The 15956-nt window shown below is 43.4% G+C and overlaps 1 long non-coding RNA gene across 3 annotated transcripts in view; it reads left to right on the top strand.

Moving 5' to 3' along the window:
- The first annotated feature begins 420 nt into the window (after positions 1-420).
- LOC102986463 (uncharacterized) overlaps positions 421-15956 on the top strand; it is a 25198-nt gene continuing 9662 nt past the window's right edge. For 2 of the 3 annotated variants that reach the window (XR_003681096.2, XR_447955.3), the window contains exons 1-2: positions 421-515; positions 10887-11005. This is a non-coding gene — a long non-coding RNA (uncharacterized lncRNA). The remainder of the gene's footprint in view (positions 516-10886; positions 11006-15956) is intronic. The other variant, XR_008617984.1, reaches the window with a different exon arrangement.

Here is a 15956-nt window from a genome sequence, read left to right as displayed (position 1 = left end):
GAAACAGACTCACGGACATAGAGGACAGACTTGCGATTGCCAAGGGGGAGGGGGTTGAGGGAGGGATGGAGTGGGAGGTTGGGGTTAGCAGGTGGAAGCTATTGTATGTGGAATGGATGAACAAGGTCCTACTGTAGAGCACAGAGAGCTATATTCAGTATCCTATGATAAACCATAATGGAAAAGAATATTAAAAAAGGAATGTATATATGTATAACTGAATCACTTTGCTGTACAGCAGAAATTTACACAGCATTGTAAATAAACTATAGTTCAATAAAAAAATAAAAATTTTTTTTTGCTTTGCCAAGTATGACTTTAAAAGACAAATAAAAATCAACGGCCCCGCCTCTTCCGGTGCCTGCCTGGACTCGGCGCAGGGGCGGTGCAAATTCCAGGCACAGAGGCAGGCAAGCAGCAGGACCTTGGCGGTGGGGGAACTGAGCCCAAGGAAGGGTGGTCGCGTTATCGCACCCAAGAAGGCCCACATCGTGCAGCAGCAAACGCTCAAGAAGGTGAGTGTGGGCGTGCGAGGGGAAAGAGATGGAGCGTGGAGGCTGGCGAGGGGCTGGGGATGGAGAACTCTCAGCGCTGTGAGCCTGTTTTCCTCCTTCGCACAGTGGGTACGGAAACATTTCCTACCAATCAACGGGCCTCCCAAAGTGAGGAATGGCGCGCACAAGGTGTTCAACCCAAGTGAGCTGCTTTCTCTATTACTGTCCTGCTTAATAGACCTCGAGAGGGAAGGCAGCCTGGGAAAGGAGTTACGAATCCCAGCTTTGCAACAAGGCAGCACTGGGTGCAAAGCGCCGCTCCATCGACAGCTACTGTTTCTTCACCCTGAGCCTCTTACCTGTGAAATGGTCGTACTGATAGCACTTTTCTCCTAGTGGTTCACAGGGCAGTGTGTGTTGCCTCTGGTTTTGATTGTCTTCTCTTCCCCCTAATAAGCTGGTTTATTAGCCAGAGGAGAGCCAAGTCTCATTGAAATACAGACCACCCTTCATATACGTGGGTTCCACATTCACGAATTCAACCAACCCGAGGAACATAAGCTTAGTGCAGGATCTCTGATGGGTTGAATCCTCGAAATTGGAAACTGAGGATATGGAGGGCCCACTAAGGGAAGTGAACATCCTTGGATTTTGGTATCTGCAGGGGAGTCCTGGAACCAATCTCCCACAGATACCAAGGCACAACTGTAGGCTATGGTGGGTTTGGAAATAGAGCATACATTTAAAGTCAATTGATTTTTGACAAAAGTGCCAAGACAATTTCATGAGAAAAGAATAGTCTTTTCAACAAATAGTGCTGGGACTCTAGGTAGCCACATGCAAAAGAATGAAGTTAGAGCCCTACCTCACACCACAGACAAAAATTAACTCAAAATGGATCAAAGACCTGAATGTAAGAGCTAAATTATAAAACATTTAGAAGAAATCATAGGAGTAAATATTTATGATCTTAGATTTGACAATGGATTCTTAGATACCATACCAAAAGCACCAGCAACAAAAGAAAAAATAGAGAAATTGGACTTCCTCAAAATTAAAAACTTTTATGCTTCCAAGAACATTATCAAGAAAGTCAAAAGACCACCCACAGGATGGGAAAAAAATACCTGCAAATCATATATCCAATAGGGGACTTGTATATAGAACATGTAAAGAAATCTTACAACTCAATAATAAAAAATTAAATAATCCATTTTTTTAAATGAGAAAAGGACTTGAATAGACATTCTCCAAAGAAGATATACAAATGGCCAGTAAACATATGAAAAGATGCATGACATCATTAGTCACTAGGTAAATACCAATCAAAACCACAACCACAATGAAATATCACTTCACTTCACTGGGATGGTTATAAAAAAAAAGGCAGGTAATGACAAGTGTTGGCAAGGGTCTGAAGAAATTGTAACCCTCATACTTTGCTCTTGGGAGTGTAAAATGCAGCAGTTGCTTTGTAAAACAGTCTGGCATTTCTTAAAAAAGTTAAACATAGAGTTGCCATATGACCTAGCAATTCCATTCCTAGGCAGGCAGCCAAGAGGAATGAAAACAATATGTCCACATAAAGACTTATACACAAATATTGATAGCAGCATTATGCATAATAGCTAAAAGGTGAAAAAAATCCAAATGTCCTCAACTGATGAGTGGATAAACAAAATGTGGTATATCCATGCAGTGGAATATTAATTGGCCATAAAAAGGAATGAGTACTAATACAAGCTACAGCATGGATGAACCTTGAAAACATATGGTAAGTTAGAAAAGCTGGTCAGTCAAAAAGGCCATATTTGTATGATTCCATTTATATGAAATGTTCAGAATAGGCAAATCCACAGAAATAGAAAGCAGCTTGTGGTTGCCAGGGGCTGGAAGGAGAACGGACTGGGGCTGACAGCTACTGGATGCAGAGTTTCCCTTTGGGAATGACAAAAATGTTCTGGAATTCGATAGTTGCAATGTTTACACAACTTTATGAACATACACTAAATTTTATTTTGTTTTGTTTTATTTTTACTTTAAAGGAGTGTATTTTATGGTATGTGAGTTATAAGTCAATACATTTTTTAAAAAAGAAAATATAGTCCTGGTAACTCTTGTGTGTCTGACAGTGATCCTCACATATATGAGACAGGGGTTTGGAAAAGCAAGTGGTTTCTCTGACCTGTTTATGTAAGTCAGATTCTACTTTGATAATTACATTCTCTTAATCAATGTCTCAAAAAGTTTTGGGAGGGTGGGAGGGACAAAAGGGCACAAGGATATTCATACAGTAGAATATAATAGCAGTTAAATGAACTAGAACACTACATCAGCATGGATAAAACCTAAAAAGAATAATAGGAAAGAAAATAAGTTGCAGCATAATATAACATTTCTTTTAAATTCATGAACATGGAAATCAATGTTATATATCGCTATGGATCCATACATTTGTAGTAGTTACATGAAAACCTGCCATGGGGACAATAATCACCAAATTCAGAATAGTTCTTGCTCCTGGGAAGGCAGAAGATGCACTGGACCTGAGAGGGGTACAAAGAGGCCTTTGATTCCAGCTACAATATTTTAATTTAAAAAATAATCTAAAGTGGATACAGTAAAATGTTAGGATTTTTCAAATCCATGCAGTGACTACATGGATGTTTGTTATCACTAAATACTCTGTGTCATTATTTGTTAATAAAGCGATGATTTCCGAACTTCAGGTCACTTTGCGTAAGTGGTTTGTGGAATCAGCTTTGTGGCTTATAACAACACCTTTTTAAAAAAAGAGAGAGGACATCCCTGGTGGTCTAGTCCGGTTGGGGAAGTTCCGCATGCCATGCGGTGCAGCCAAAACGAAACAAAACAGAGAGAACATAATAGAAAATATCAGAATATTTAGGGAAAAAGTTAAATATTGTTTTGGATAACCTTTAATTCAGGGTTTACTGTATTGCTGTATAAAATCTATTTCTTCCCGAGGGTACTGGACAAAAATATTCATAAGTCCTTTAGATAATATACGAAGTTACAGTCCAAACATACTAAATAGGTTGAACAAAATTCTTCTTATGTCTGACCGTAAGCAATTGTACCGTGTTAGTCTTAAACAATTATATGATATGATATGATACTTTATTTCATAGTCAGTCACATCTGTAGAAGTACAATCCATAGAAGAAATTGTAGTTTGAAAGACCTTTGCATTTTTCTTTAAAATATTTTAAATTAAATATTATTTTAAGGTCTGAAGTTTGCAACGTAATTAAACTTTAGCCTGGGCTGGGGATGTATTGATGTGAGGCCTCATCTATGTTTTTATTTCTTGTTAATAGCACCCTCACTGTGAAAGAATATGGCTCCATGGAAAACTGATGTCAACTATTAATTGGTTCATTGACTCAGCTATATTATTAGCTTTATTTTTGTGGTATAAATATTTCATATTAACAAGGAGGTTTTTAGGTGCTATCTTTGTGATTCTAAACCTTTAGTCTCATTCAATTCATGAACACCTGGAGATGCAATGAAGGCAGTCATCGAGCTCTTGAGTGTAGAAATGGGTTTGGTTGGGGGTTTTGTTTGTTTGTTTTTCCTTTTTTGGATCCCAGTATGTTTTGATCAAAACTGTCCTTGCGGTGAACTCCTGTTTCCATGAGGTACAGTGGGTCTTCAGTGCTTGGAACCAAAGGAGCCAGAACTAAGGCAGTAGGATGAACTGCTTTGAGTACACGTGTGTTACAAGAGCAAAAGCCTACAGTAGAAAAACCAGTCAGGAGTGGAGTGTTGCAAAGTCCAATCAAAGTAAACCTGAATGGATAGAAGGAGCAAATAAAGCTGATGGAGGAAAGGACCAATGAAAAGAGGTGGACATTCAGATACTAAAAGGGCAGTTGGGGCTCCTGGCCTCAGGCAGACACCCCAAAATGTGTCTACAGCGTGAGAGCATCCATGTAATCAGGACAGCAATGGGTCATACAAGGAACAGATGGTCCCCTTGGGTTTTCCTACAGAGAACTGACTTTGGCCACCTTGAAAATGGGTAGGGATGGAGGTGAAACGGACAATCACAACTTCAACTTTAAATACTTCTCCGCAAATCATACCCCTGGAAAAGACCACTCTTAACCATAGTGAATATGTAAAGAATGAAATCAGATGCTCTGGAATACTCAACAAGCATCCTCCACCTCCACCTCCACCTCCTACTCACTGCTCTAAATAAGAAGGTATGCATAGATACATGAAGCCTTTTGGAGCTATTGGAGAGCATCCGAGATGCTTTATTTTCTTGCACACATGCTTTCAACCTATTTGGAAAATATTCTACTTTGAGATAATGTTTCTTTTAAATCTACCAAATAATTTTTAATAAAATAAAAACCACTAAGTATATAGTCAAGTGTGTAGTTTTTTAATATAAAAAAGCTATAGATCTTTGGATATTTTATCTCGGATTGCATCATCGGAGATGAATTGAACACAAACTCAAAGTTGCTATTTCCATTCAAGGGAAGGGGGGACACACACACCTGGTGTGTTTTTATTCACACACTAGCTGAACGGTGCTTGAGACCCACTCCCATTAGGGGTGACTGCCTTTGGAGTGACACATTTAGATCTCTAATTTAAAAAGCTTCTTCCTACTTTTGAACGTTGATAGTTTCATGTTATTTCAGAGGTAATCCCCTGAAAAACTTCCCACTGGTGTTTTTAGAATTTCTTTTCATGGAAAATTTTAAACATAGAGAAAAGTAGACAGACTCGTACAATGAACCCCAGTCACCCAGATTCAACAGTTATCAGCTCAAGGTCAACTTTGTTTCATCTATGCCCTCACCCACTTCCTGCCCTGTGGGATTGTTTAGGAGCAAATCCTGACATCATATCATTTCAAGCATCAATATTTCAATATGTAACTCTAAAGACAAGGATGCTTGTTTAAGTGAAACATATTCATAGTTCCCTTTTTGCACCTAAAAATTAATTATTATTTCATAATTTCAAATACAGTCAGCATATTATATTATAGTCAGTAATTCAAACCAAATCAGTTTTTGAGGAAAGCTCTCATTTTGCACCATCAGGAAGGCAATGTGGTCTGCCTTCCTGTCTGCAGAAGGAAGGGATGTGAGTTAAAACAAAGACAGGGATGGCCAAAGGGAAATATGATCGCACCTGGATTCCTGAGGGCTCTGAATGCAGGCCAGAGCTGAATTAAAGAACCATAGAAGGACCCTTTATTCCAATAGTACTGGAGCGTCTCAGGGGACTGAATGAGGCTCAGGAGGTCAGCTGGGCCCCAGAAGGGACTGACCTGGCAAATAAATGCAGTCACCCCAGGGGTGTCCTCTTCATCACACAACTCTCCTTTCTCCCTCCTAGATTTCTAGGCTGCTGCTTCCCCATGAGTAGAAAAAAGCAATGCTAAAGTTCTTGAGTTTTCCTCCTTCTGTGTATGAGAAACCAGCCCACATTGAGATGGGAATATCTTAGTTATAACTGCAAGTTTCCAGGAAAAGGGGCTCCGATTGGGCCAGTTTGGGTAAAGTGTCCATTCTTGGTCCAATCACCAGGGACTGAGGCACTGGGTCACATGTTACCAACATGGCTATCATGTTTGTAAACATGGCGTACCCATGTGGTCTGGTGGGTGGGCAGAATCTCCCAGAGATAGCCAAGGGCCACTATCCACGGGCTGGGTTGTTGCCAAGGAGGATGGAAAGCAGAAGCATCTCTAGAGCTAAGGAGTCCACGTGGACCACTGTGTGCAGGCAGGAGGGCATTCCTCTCTCCCCACGTGACAACAGGTGTCCTCACCAGGGGAAGGGTTCTGTTCCGGGCCGGGTCGTCAAATCCAGTCGACTCTTGCTTCCCTCCCCCTCAGCAACGTTTCAGAGCAACGAATCCCCTGCAAGCTCCTCTCCAGGGATCCCAAGGTGAAGACCACCCTACCGGTCAGTGAGCAAAGGCTTAATCTGCCTCTCGCTCAGTCTTGTCCCATGGGGGTCGGGGGGGCATGAAAGAGAAAATGCTTTAACTACTATTTGTCTCCAGTCCAACACAGGTGAGACTCCTCCACCTGAAAGCAGGGCTAAGAGACAGGTAAAGAGGGCGCAGTGTAAGATGTGGAGATGAAACACAGCTGGTGGTTTAGAAGGAATTAAAACTAAACGCAGCAGAGGTACCTAGGCAGCAAGGCCCTTACCTTCTTCATCTTCATCTTCATCTTCACCCCCTTCATGGGGCACTCCTTATTCCCCTCCCTCCCTTCCTTCCTGCCTGCCTTCTTTCCTTTCTTTTTCCCTCCCTCCCTTCTTTCTTTCCTCCTTCCCTCCTTCCCTCCCTCCCTCCCTCCTTCCTTCCTTCCTTTCTTTCCTTCTTTCTTTTTCTTTCTTCCTTTCCCCTCTTTCCTTCCTTCCTCCCTTTTCTCTTCTCTTCTCCTTTCTTTTCTTTTCTCTTCTCTTTTCTTTTTCTTTTCTTTTCTTCTCTTTCTTCAGTGTTCCTTAACCTGTGTTTTGAGGACCATCAGCATAAAAGTCACCTGGGGGCTCATTAAAGATTCAGACTCTGGCCTTCCTTCCCAGACACCCAGTTTGGCAGCCTTAGGCCCCAGCCCCGGAACCTGACTTTTTAACAAGTCAGGAGATTTTTGACGCCCACCCAAGTATGAGAACCACTTGCTGTGGACAGAAACACCAGTCAAGTTGACCCCAGAATGTTCCATTCATTCTTTGCCCTTTGAACAGGATGAATTTTCCTGATAGAATTGCCCCACCTTTCTGTGGTGGTAGGGGTCAGTGTGGGCAGCATACTGCAGTTGTTAGTGAAGGCATTTAAGTCCACACCCTACATACCTTTCCTCCTGGCCTGGGAGCTGCCCTGAACAGCTGCCTGGTTCAAGAAAAGCCCGCGAAGCTGGGCTCCCAGTCATACCACCGTTGCCCCAAATCAGGGAAGCTTTTCGTTTGTCTCCCTCAATTTAACGTACTAACATTCTTGAACATGGCATTGGTACTGTGAGTACACTAATATAATAAAAATTATACTTAGAAATTGTACATTCTAATTTTGGAAACCTGATTTGATATAACAATATCTAGATGTGTATGTCAAAGCACCCCTTTTGGAGAGATCCTCTCACATTTGGAAAGTACGATGGCTACCGTGAATATTACAGGTGAGGCAACCTGTTTGTGCAACAGGCTGGCCGTGAAAGAATCATCTCTTTTAATTTCTCCTTTTTACAAAAAGAGCTTTATGGAAGAATAATTTAAACATCACTCTTACAAGGGTATCGTTGGTGAGTTCTAGTGAGTTTATACATTTATTTATTTATTTATTTATTTATTTTTTTGTGGTATGCGGGCCTTCCTCTGTTGTGGCCTCTCCCGTTGCGGAGCACAGGCTCCGGACGCGCAGGCTCAGCGGCCATGGCTCACGGGCCCAGCCGCTCCGCGGCATGTGGGATCCTCCCATACCGGGGCGCGAACCCAGTTCCCCTGCATCGGCAGGCGGACGCGCAACCACTGCGCCACCAGGGAAGCCCGAGTTTATACATTTATGAACCATCCCTGCAACCCAGTTTTTCTCACACTTCCATCCATCTGAAAAGCTACCTTTGCCTGTCTGCTCCGTGCTTCCACCCGTAGCCTCGGGCAACTGCCGATCTACACTTTCTCTATAATTTTGTGTTTGCTAGAAATCTCACATAAGTGGGATCTTTCAGTATGCAGTCTTTGTGTCTGACAGCTTTCACTTAGTGAAAAGTTTCTGAGGTCCATCCGGCGGTTGCGTGGGTCAGTAGTTTGTTCCTTTTTATTGCTGAGTAGTATTCCACTGGGCCGATCCTTGCACTGTCTTGATTTGCCCTCAGCTCTCTGAAACAGCATGTTTTCCCATTGACATGGTGGGAATCTTCTCGGGACTAGAAACTCCAAACCTAGACAGTTCCTACCTGTCTCTGTGTTGTCAGTTGAGGAAACGTGCATATGCTTTTGATTGTGTGAGAGAATTGGCAGAGAATATGAGAGGATGTTTTTCCTAGTGTGGGCCCGACACTTAGCTGTGTTCCCAGATTTCAACTAAAGATACCTAGTTTTCAGTGAAAAATCATTGTATGTCTTTAAAAAAAGATATAATTGTTTCTACAGGTATTTTTCCTGAAGCATGCTGGTGTCCTTTATCAGGTCTTATCACTTATAATATGCCTATGAGTTTGATCACAATTCTATACGTATTTTACTGTAAGAAGATCAATGTAAAACTACATGCCTGAGTGCAAACACATGTTTTATAGTTACCTTAATTCTTGGGTTCACAGTAATGGGCTGCAGCTCCTAAGCCTGGTAAAACTTGGTATTCTATGGATGCGCTCCGTGCGTCTATTTTCGAGTGCATATTCTCTGGTTCAAATATCTTTGTGTGTATATTGCTTTGGAAATATTCTCTCAGCTTCCGAGGCATTCTCCAAACACTTTCTGACATAGCCAACATTCCGGGGTATTTGAGGAAGAGCTGCAGCTCTCTCACCATGATCCATTGCCGGCTGCACAGCTGAGTGGCCCAAAGAGGAAAGAGCATCTAGTGGTTTGGAGAATTTAGTTCAGTCGGCCCTGGAGGTCTTTATTTTTAACAGTATGATTAAACAATATTTCTGACAGCACAGGAAATTAGACACATATTTACTCAGTGCTTCTTTTGAAAGGGGTACAATGCTAGGGCAACAAAGCAATGATTTATCTACTTCATTCATTAAGAAGAAATTTCAGCACCAGCAATGTGCTAAGTGGGGTAGGAGGTACAAAGTTGAGTGATTCTCATCATCAAGGAACGAACAGCTTACAAGAGGAGATATGACTTTAGTGTTATTCCTTAGCTGACGGGTGCTGCTGATGAACTTTGGACATCAACATGTTCTTTCTTTGGTTCGGTTTGATTCGGTTCGGCAGGAAAGTAGTTTTTGTATTATTCTGGAGACAGGAGTCTTCTGCTTCACCAGAATCCAAGTTTCTTTCCGGTCAGAAGAGCACAGGTGAAGTGGATCCAGTTGTTTTCTGAGGGTGCATCTAAACACGTGTGCAGCTTAGGAGACGCTCTTTCATCTTAACCTTGATGATATGAAACTTCTGTGACCATCCCAGAGGACACATAGGATGCTGAGAACAACTTGGGTGCTGATTCCAGCTTTGCTGCTAATCAGCAAGGTGACCTTTGGCATCTACTTTGATCTCGCTGGGGCCTTGGTTATTTCATCTGGAGGAGACTCATGTCATTAAGTCCTTAGGTTCCTTTCAGCAAGAAGATTCCGTGAGGCCTTTTTCACTGAGGGCACAAATCCCTGGCCAAGTCCTTGTCTAATAATTATTGTTAGACAGCCTTCCTAAGGTTGTTAGGTAACCTTCCTAAGGCTTTATGACTTTTCCATCCTTCAGGTGTTATACATCTTTTCTTTCCTTGAGTTTGCAATGGAGCAAAGTAAGAATCACATCACTGATACATATTGGAGTTTTACATATTGATCATGACTGGGCAGTAATGAGAAAATTAACTTTTGTATTTCAGATATACACATGTCTCTTTCTACCATGAAAATGAGAAAATCAGGTCATTAACGTAGGCAAATTAGAAGTGAGGCTTTTGGGTTTGTGTCATTTCTTCCACCCTCTGCCCGCCTCCAGCTTCAAGAACTGGTAGACCATGAAGAAGGTGACAGAGATTGCACGATGTCCCAGTGTCCTGCTGTTCTTAAGTAAGGGAAGGATAAAATCCCTGTCTTCATAATCTAAGCAGTAGTATTTGTTCATCCTTTATTTTATTTGGTTGGTTCTGTTGGTTTGTTTGTTTTTTGGCTGCGCCGCACAGCTTGTGGGATCTCAGTTCCCCGACGAGAGATTGAACCCGGGCCACCTCAGTGAAAGCCTGGAATCCTAACCACTAGGCCGCCAGGGAGCTCCCATCCTTTATGTTTCAATGATTAACTTCTTAGATGCCTGCAAAAGCTGGGACGAAGTCTTTCTGAAGAACAATGGACGACAAAACAAATCATAAAAATTAAAAATTTAGTGTTTATCCTGCTGTATCCTTGTATATTCCTGTGTCCTTCTGGGTACATGATGCAAAGCAACTGGGCATAAGGAACACGGCTACATTTTGATAAAATGCGGATAAAATTCAAATATTAGGTTTTAGAAAGGTTTATAAATCTTCATTCTGGTTAAGCAGATATCTGTTCTTCAACTTTTAAAAGGTGTATCAAGAAAATTGACCTGTAAGTTTAAATATAAAGTTTAGGTGTTAAGTCAGTCAGTCACCAATCAGTTAGCCATGGAAAAATATGATGATTATATAATCAGAAAATATCCCTTTCCTGTCCTCATGCCTCAGCTGAAAATGGAAAGTGAAATGCCTGGATGTGATAAAGGCTTGGGATAAAGGCCAGTGTCCTAGAGAGGCAAGAGTTACCACAGAGAGGAAATGACCGGGGAGCATCTGACAGCACGTGGGTGAGTTGGATTAAAGATGGAATCCAGTGAGTGATGAGCAAAGAGTTTTGCAAACCTGGATGTAAGCGATATGAAAGTAAGTTTCAAGTAGATGTTGAAATTAGATCCTGCTGCAAATGCCAGGAAATCTAAAGTAACACTGGCTTAAACAGGATTTAATGTTTTCTCTTAACAGCCGTATGAAGGGCGCCTCAGTCAACAGGAACCCAGGTTCCTTCCACCTTCTTGCTCACCATCCTCAACATGAGGCTTTACCTTATGGGCCAAGACAGCTCCCGAAGCCCCATCTAGGCAGCAAGAAGAAAGAGAGGGGCGGAGAAACGGTCTCCATTTAAGGACACTTTTCAGAAGTGACAGATACCACCTCCACTTATATCCCATTGCCTAGAATTTAGTCACATAGTCACAACTAGACACACAGGAGGTTGGGATTCTGGATTCTGGGTACCTTGGGCAAAGTTAAGAATTGGGGTTCCGGGACTTCCCTGGCAGTCCAGTGATTAAGGCTTCGCACTTCCACTGCAGGTACTAAGATCTCACATGCCGCGTGGCGCGGCTGAAAAAGAAAAGAAAGAAAAAGAATTGGGCTTCTATTATTGTAGAAGAGTGTATCTGTGTAGTAAAGAATTTAACCTTGCCCACAGAGAGGTCTGACCTTTGCCTTCCGCTTCTGATAGGTCGCCATGCTCAATAGATGTGTCTTTGTTTAGGTTGGGGGCTGGCCATGGCAGAAAGTCTATGTAACTTAGGGTGAGTTAGGGAGGGAGCTTTGGGTATTAGTTCAACTTCAAGAGGGGCTTGGGACTGAGATCAGCCATCTGATAAGTCAGCATTACTACATGATGGAGCCCCAATAAAAACCCTGGACTCAAAATCTGGGTGGGCTTTCCTGGGTGGCAGTGTTCCATATGTGTTGTCACACATTGATGCCCGGAGAGTAACACTGTCCATGACTATGCAGGGAGAGGACAGCGGAAGCTCCGTGTTGGGTGCTTTCCTGGACCCAGCCCTGTGCGCTGCTTCCCTTGGCTGATTTTAAACTGTATCCTTTTGCCGTAAAAAACGATAGCCATGGGTAGAACAGTTTTCAGCGAGTTCTGTGAGACTTTCCAATGAATTATTGAATCTGAGGGTGCTTTTGAGACTCCCCCAAACTTGTAATTGGCCTCAGAAGTGAGAGCGGTTTTATGTGGACTACGCTGTCTCTCATGTCATAGCGTTCCAACCATTTCCTGATGACGGCCGAGTGGAACAAAAGGACAGGCTGTTTGTGGCCAAAGGCTGTATGTGCTCCAGGACTTATTCATCTGCCCTGAAAGTGAGGGTACCAATATCTGAATAAACTTGTAACTTAGTTGTGACATCCCAGCATGCTGCAAAAAAAAGATATTCTGCTCCAGAAGAAGGGGAGGATGTTGGAAGAGGAAGGAAAGCTGCCACAATAGCAAACTTGCCCTTTTGCGCCCACATCTATACTCTTCTTTCTTCCCACACGTATCCAGATGTATACCTTTCCCAAGAGCAGCGATTCCAGAGTCCCTCCAGCTCGGAGACCTGCACTGTGGGCGGTATACAGAGCTCTCCACTGGTCCAAAGGGACTCTTTGTGGTCTGGAAACCCACAAACTAAAAGAAAAGTTATCTGCTTCAAAATGAGCAACATACACATACGGTCGTGCAGTAGGAAAAGCTAGTTACAATGAAACCTCCCACTTGGAAAAGGGGCTCATGGGAAACACCTGGAAGTCCTTGGCCCATAGCAGTGATGAAATCCTGTGGGAACAGGAGTGGTGAGAACCCCTTCTCTGCCAGCAGAGTCGATTCCTTGGTCAGCCCATCTGAATACCCTCTGCTCTGGACCAAAGCCTCTTCTTGTTACCCTTCTGGCCCTGCCTGGCAGGAGGACTTCCCTGTCCCTTATCTTCCAAAACCACATCAGAAGTAAGCATTAGAGGGAATCGCTTCTCGGGAGCTGAACAGATATGGGGTCCTAGGAGTTGCTTTACGGGTTGCTGAGTTACCTGCGTTTGCAGGACAGTTTCTGGCTTCCTTAACAATATAATGAATATACCCTCACAAATTTAGTAGGCTTCTGATATGTTTGTTTCTGGTCTGTTCCATTTTAGGGTTGCCAGACTGAGCAGATGAAAAAAACAGAAAACACAGGAGTCCCAGTTAAACCTAAATTTCAGACGAACAATGAAAAATACTCTAGAATTAAAATATTTGAGACATATTTTCCCTAAAAAAATTATTCATGGTTTATCTGAAATTCAAATGTACCTGGGCATCCTGTGTTTTATTTGGCAACTCTGTTCCGTGTTCAACTAACCGGAGCCCAGATACTTGCCTGGACAGTTTTTGTCTGAACACTTCGGTCTTTTAGCTGCTGTGCACTATTCTTCTCTTCAGCTTAATACCTTGAGGACACATGAAATGATGGGCTCGGTTGGGAAAGTAAAACACCCTTACACTAAGGTTTACCTCCGGACTGGCTCTAACCATTGGGCAGAAAAATTGAAATTTGAAGCCATTTGTAAAACTTGGAAACCTCAGTAAAACCATCTCTCCGGGCTGCCTTTGCTTGGGGTATGGAAGCAGACCCCAGATTATCAGTTTATCAGTCAAATCAAATCGTAGACTCCAGGCAGAGAGGGCTTCCTTGGCACAATAATATGCCTTGTTTACAGACGGGCTGACTTTCCCCCCAAGTTCACCTCTCTCTTGCACTTTGCAGAAAGTGGAAGGAAGCAGCCCAATGTGCTCCAAATTCTGATTTTTTTCAATCATTTTTCCCAGTGCGCAGCCTTTGTCAGAAGGTAGTCTGCTTTCTAAGGTAATACTGAGAACATGCCACCAAATGTCATTTTTCCTACTAATGGTTGTCATTTTTCCTCCCTGCAATATCTGAGCCCTCACCGTCCAATTGCTGCCTCAGTGCTGCAGCTTAGGTTCTGCTGCGTGCATGTTCCCACTTCTGGATACCCAACTCTGTATTAGTTATGACCGGAGTCAGCTGCCAGTGTTAGAAAGCACAAAATAACAGGCACTTAAGCAAGTGTATTAGTTTCCTGTGGCTGCTATAACAAATTACCGCATAGTTAGTGGCTTAAAATAACACACATTTATTCTGTTACAGTTCTAGAGCTCAGAAGTCTGAAATGAGTCTTTTTTTTTTTTAAATACATTTATTTATTTTTGGCTGCGGTGGGTTTTCGTCTGTTACAGTTCTAGAGCTCAGAAGTCTGAAATGAGTCTTTTTTTTTTTAAATACATTTATTTATTTTTGGCTGCGGTGGGTTTTCGTTGCTGGGTGAGGGCTTCCTCTAGTTGCGGCGAGCGGGGGCCACTCTTTGTTGCATTGTGCGGGCTTCTTACTGTGGTGGTTTGTCTTGTTGCGGAGCACGGGCTCTAAGCGCGCGGGCTTCAGTAGTTGGGGCACGCGGGCTCAGTAGTTGTGGCTCGCGGGCTTTAGGGCGCAGGCTCAGTAGTTGTAGCGCACCGGCTCAGTTGCTCCGTGGCATGTGGGATCTTCCCGGACCAGGGCTCGAACCCGTGTCCCCTGCATTGGCAGGCGGATTCCCAACCCCTGCGCCACCAGGGGAGTCCCTGAAATGAGTCTTTTGCAACTAAAATCAAGGTTCATCAGAGCTAAGTTCCTTCTGGAGGCTCCAGGGAAGACTCTGTTTCCTTGCCTTTTCCAGTTTCTAGAGGCATTCTAGAACCTGCATTCTTTGGCTTATGGCTCTTCTTTCCATTTTCAATGTGCATCACTCCAACCTTTGCTGCTTCCATCACTGCATCTCCTTTTCCTGTCTCTGACATTCCTCTTCTAAGGACCCCTTTAATTAATTTGAGCCCACCTGGATAATCCAGGATAGTCTCCCTCTTTCAAGATCCTTGACTTAATCACAGCTGCAAAGTCTCTTTGTAAGGTAACGCATTCACAGTTTCCAGGGATTTGGATATAGACATCTTTTGCAGGGGGGAGAGGGGGTATTATTCTGTCTACTACAGCAAGAAAGAAGTTTCCGGGCTTCCCTGGTGGCGCAGTGGTTGGGAGTCCGCCTGCCGATGCAGGGGACAAGGGTTCGTGCCCCGGTCCGGGAGGATCCCACGTGCCGCGGAGTGGCTGGGCCCGTGAGCCATGGCCGCTGAGCCTGTGCTCCGCAACGGGAGAGGCCACGACAGTGAGAGGCCCGTGTACCGAAAAAAAAAAAAAAAAAAGTTTCCTTCTCTCACACATAAATGTAGGCAGTCAGGGCCAGGATGGAGGGTCCATGGTCATGAAGAGCTCAGACTCTTTCTAACTGTCTCTCTTCCATTCTCAGCAAGAAGTCTCCACCTCAAGGTCCAGGAGGACTCCTCAAACTGTAACCAACACATCCCAAATTCTAACCAGCGGTGGGAGGAAGGGGGAAAGAAAGATTTGCACCTCCTCTTTAAAGATACTTCCCAGGAGTAGCACATGTGGCTTCCACTAACATCCCTTTGTCCAGAACATAGTCACGTGGCCACACCTAGTTACAAGGGTGATGGAGACACCCTTGTACAAATTCTTCTGGGCAACCACATACACAGCTGAGAAAAAAAATGGAGTTTTTACTACTCCAGAGGAAGGGGAGGACATGTACTGGGGGCATCTAGCATTCCCTCCAGAGTTCCTGACTAAACCTCTAAGATTACATGGACATTTTCAGAGAGTGAATTTAATTCACATGCAGGTGTGCTCAGTTCCAGAAGGCAGACAGTTTTTGCCTTGTTGCTTCTAGTCTCATGCAGATCTTTGGAGTAATGTAACAGGCATCCTTTGTGTAGCACGCAGACATCAATGTTCCCTTAAAAAAAAATCAGGGCTTCCCTGGTGGCGCAGTGGTTGAGTGTCCACCTGCCGATGCAGGGGATGTGGGTTCGTGCCCCGGTCCGGGAAGGTCCCACATGCCCCAGAGCGT

This window comes from Physeter macrocephalus, chromosome 8, assembly GCF_002837175.3.
Source record: "Physeter macrocephalus isolate SW-GA chromosome 8, ASM283717v5, whole genome shotgun sequence".
Taxonomy (NCBI): domain Eukaryota; kingdom Metazoa; phylum Chordata; class Mammalia; order Artiodactyla; family Physeteridae; genus Physeter; species Physeter macrocephalus.
This window is presented reverse-complemented; position numbering and strand designations above follow the sequence as displayed.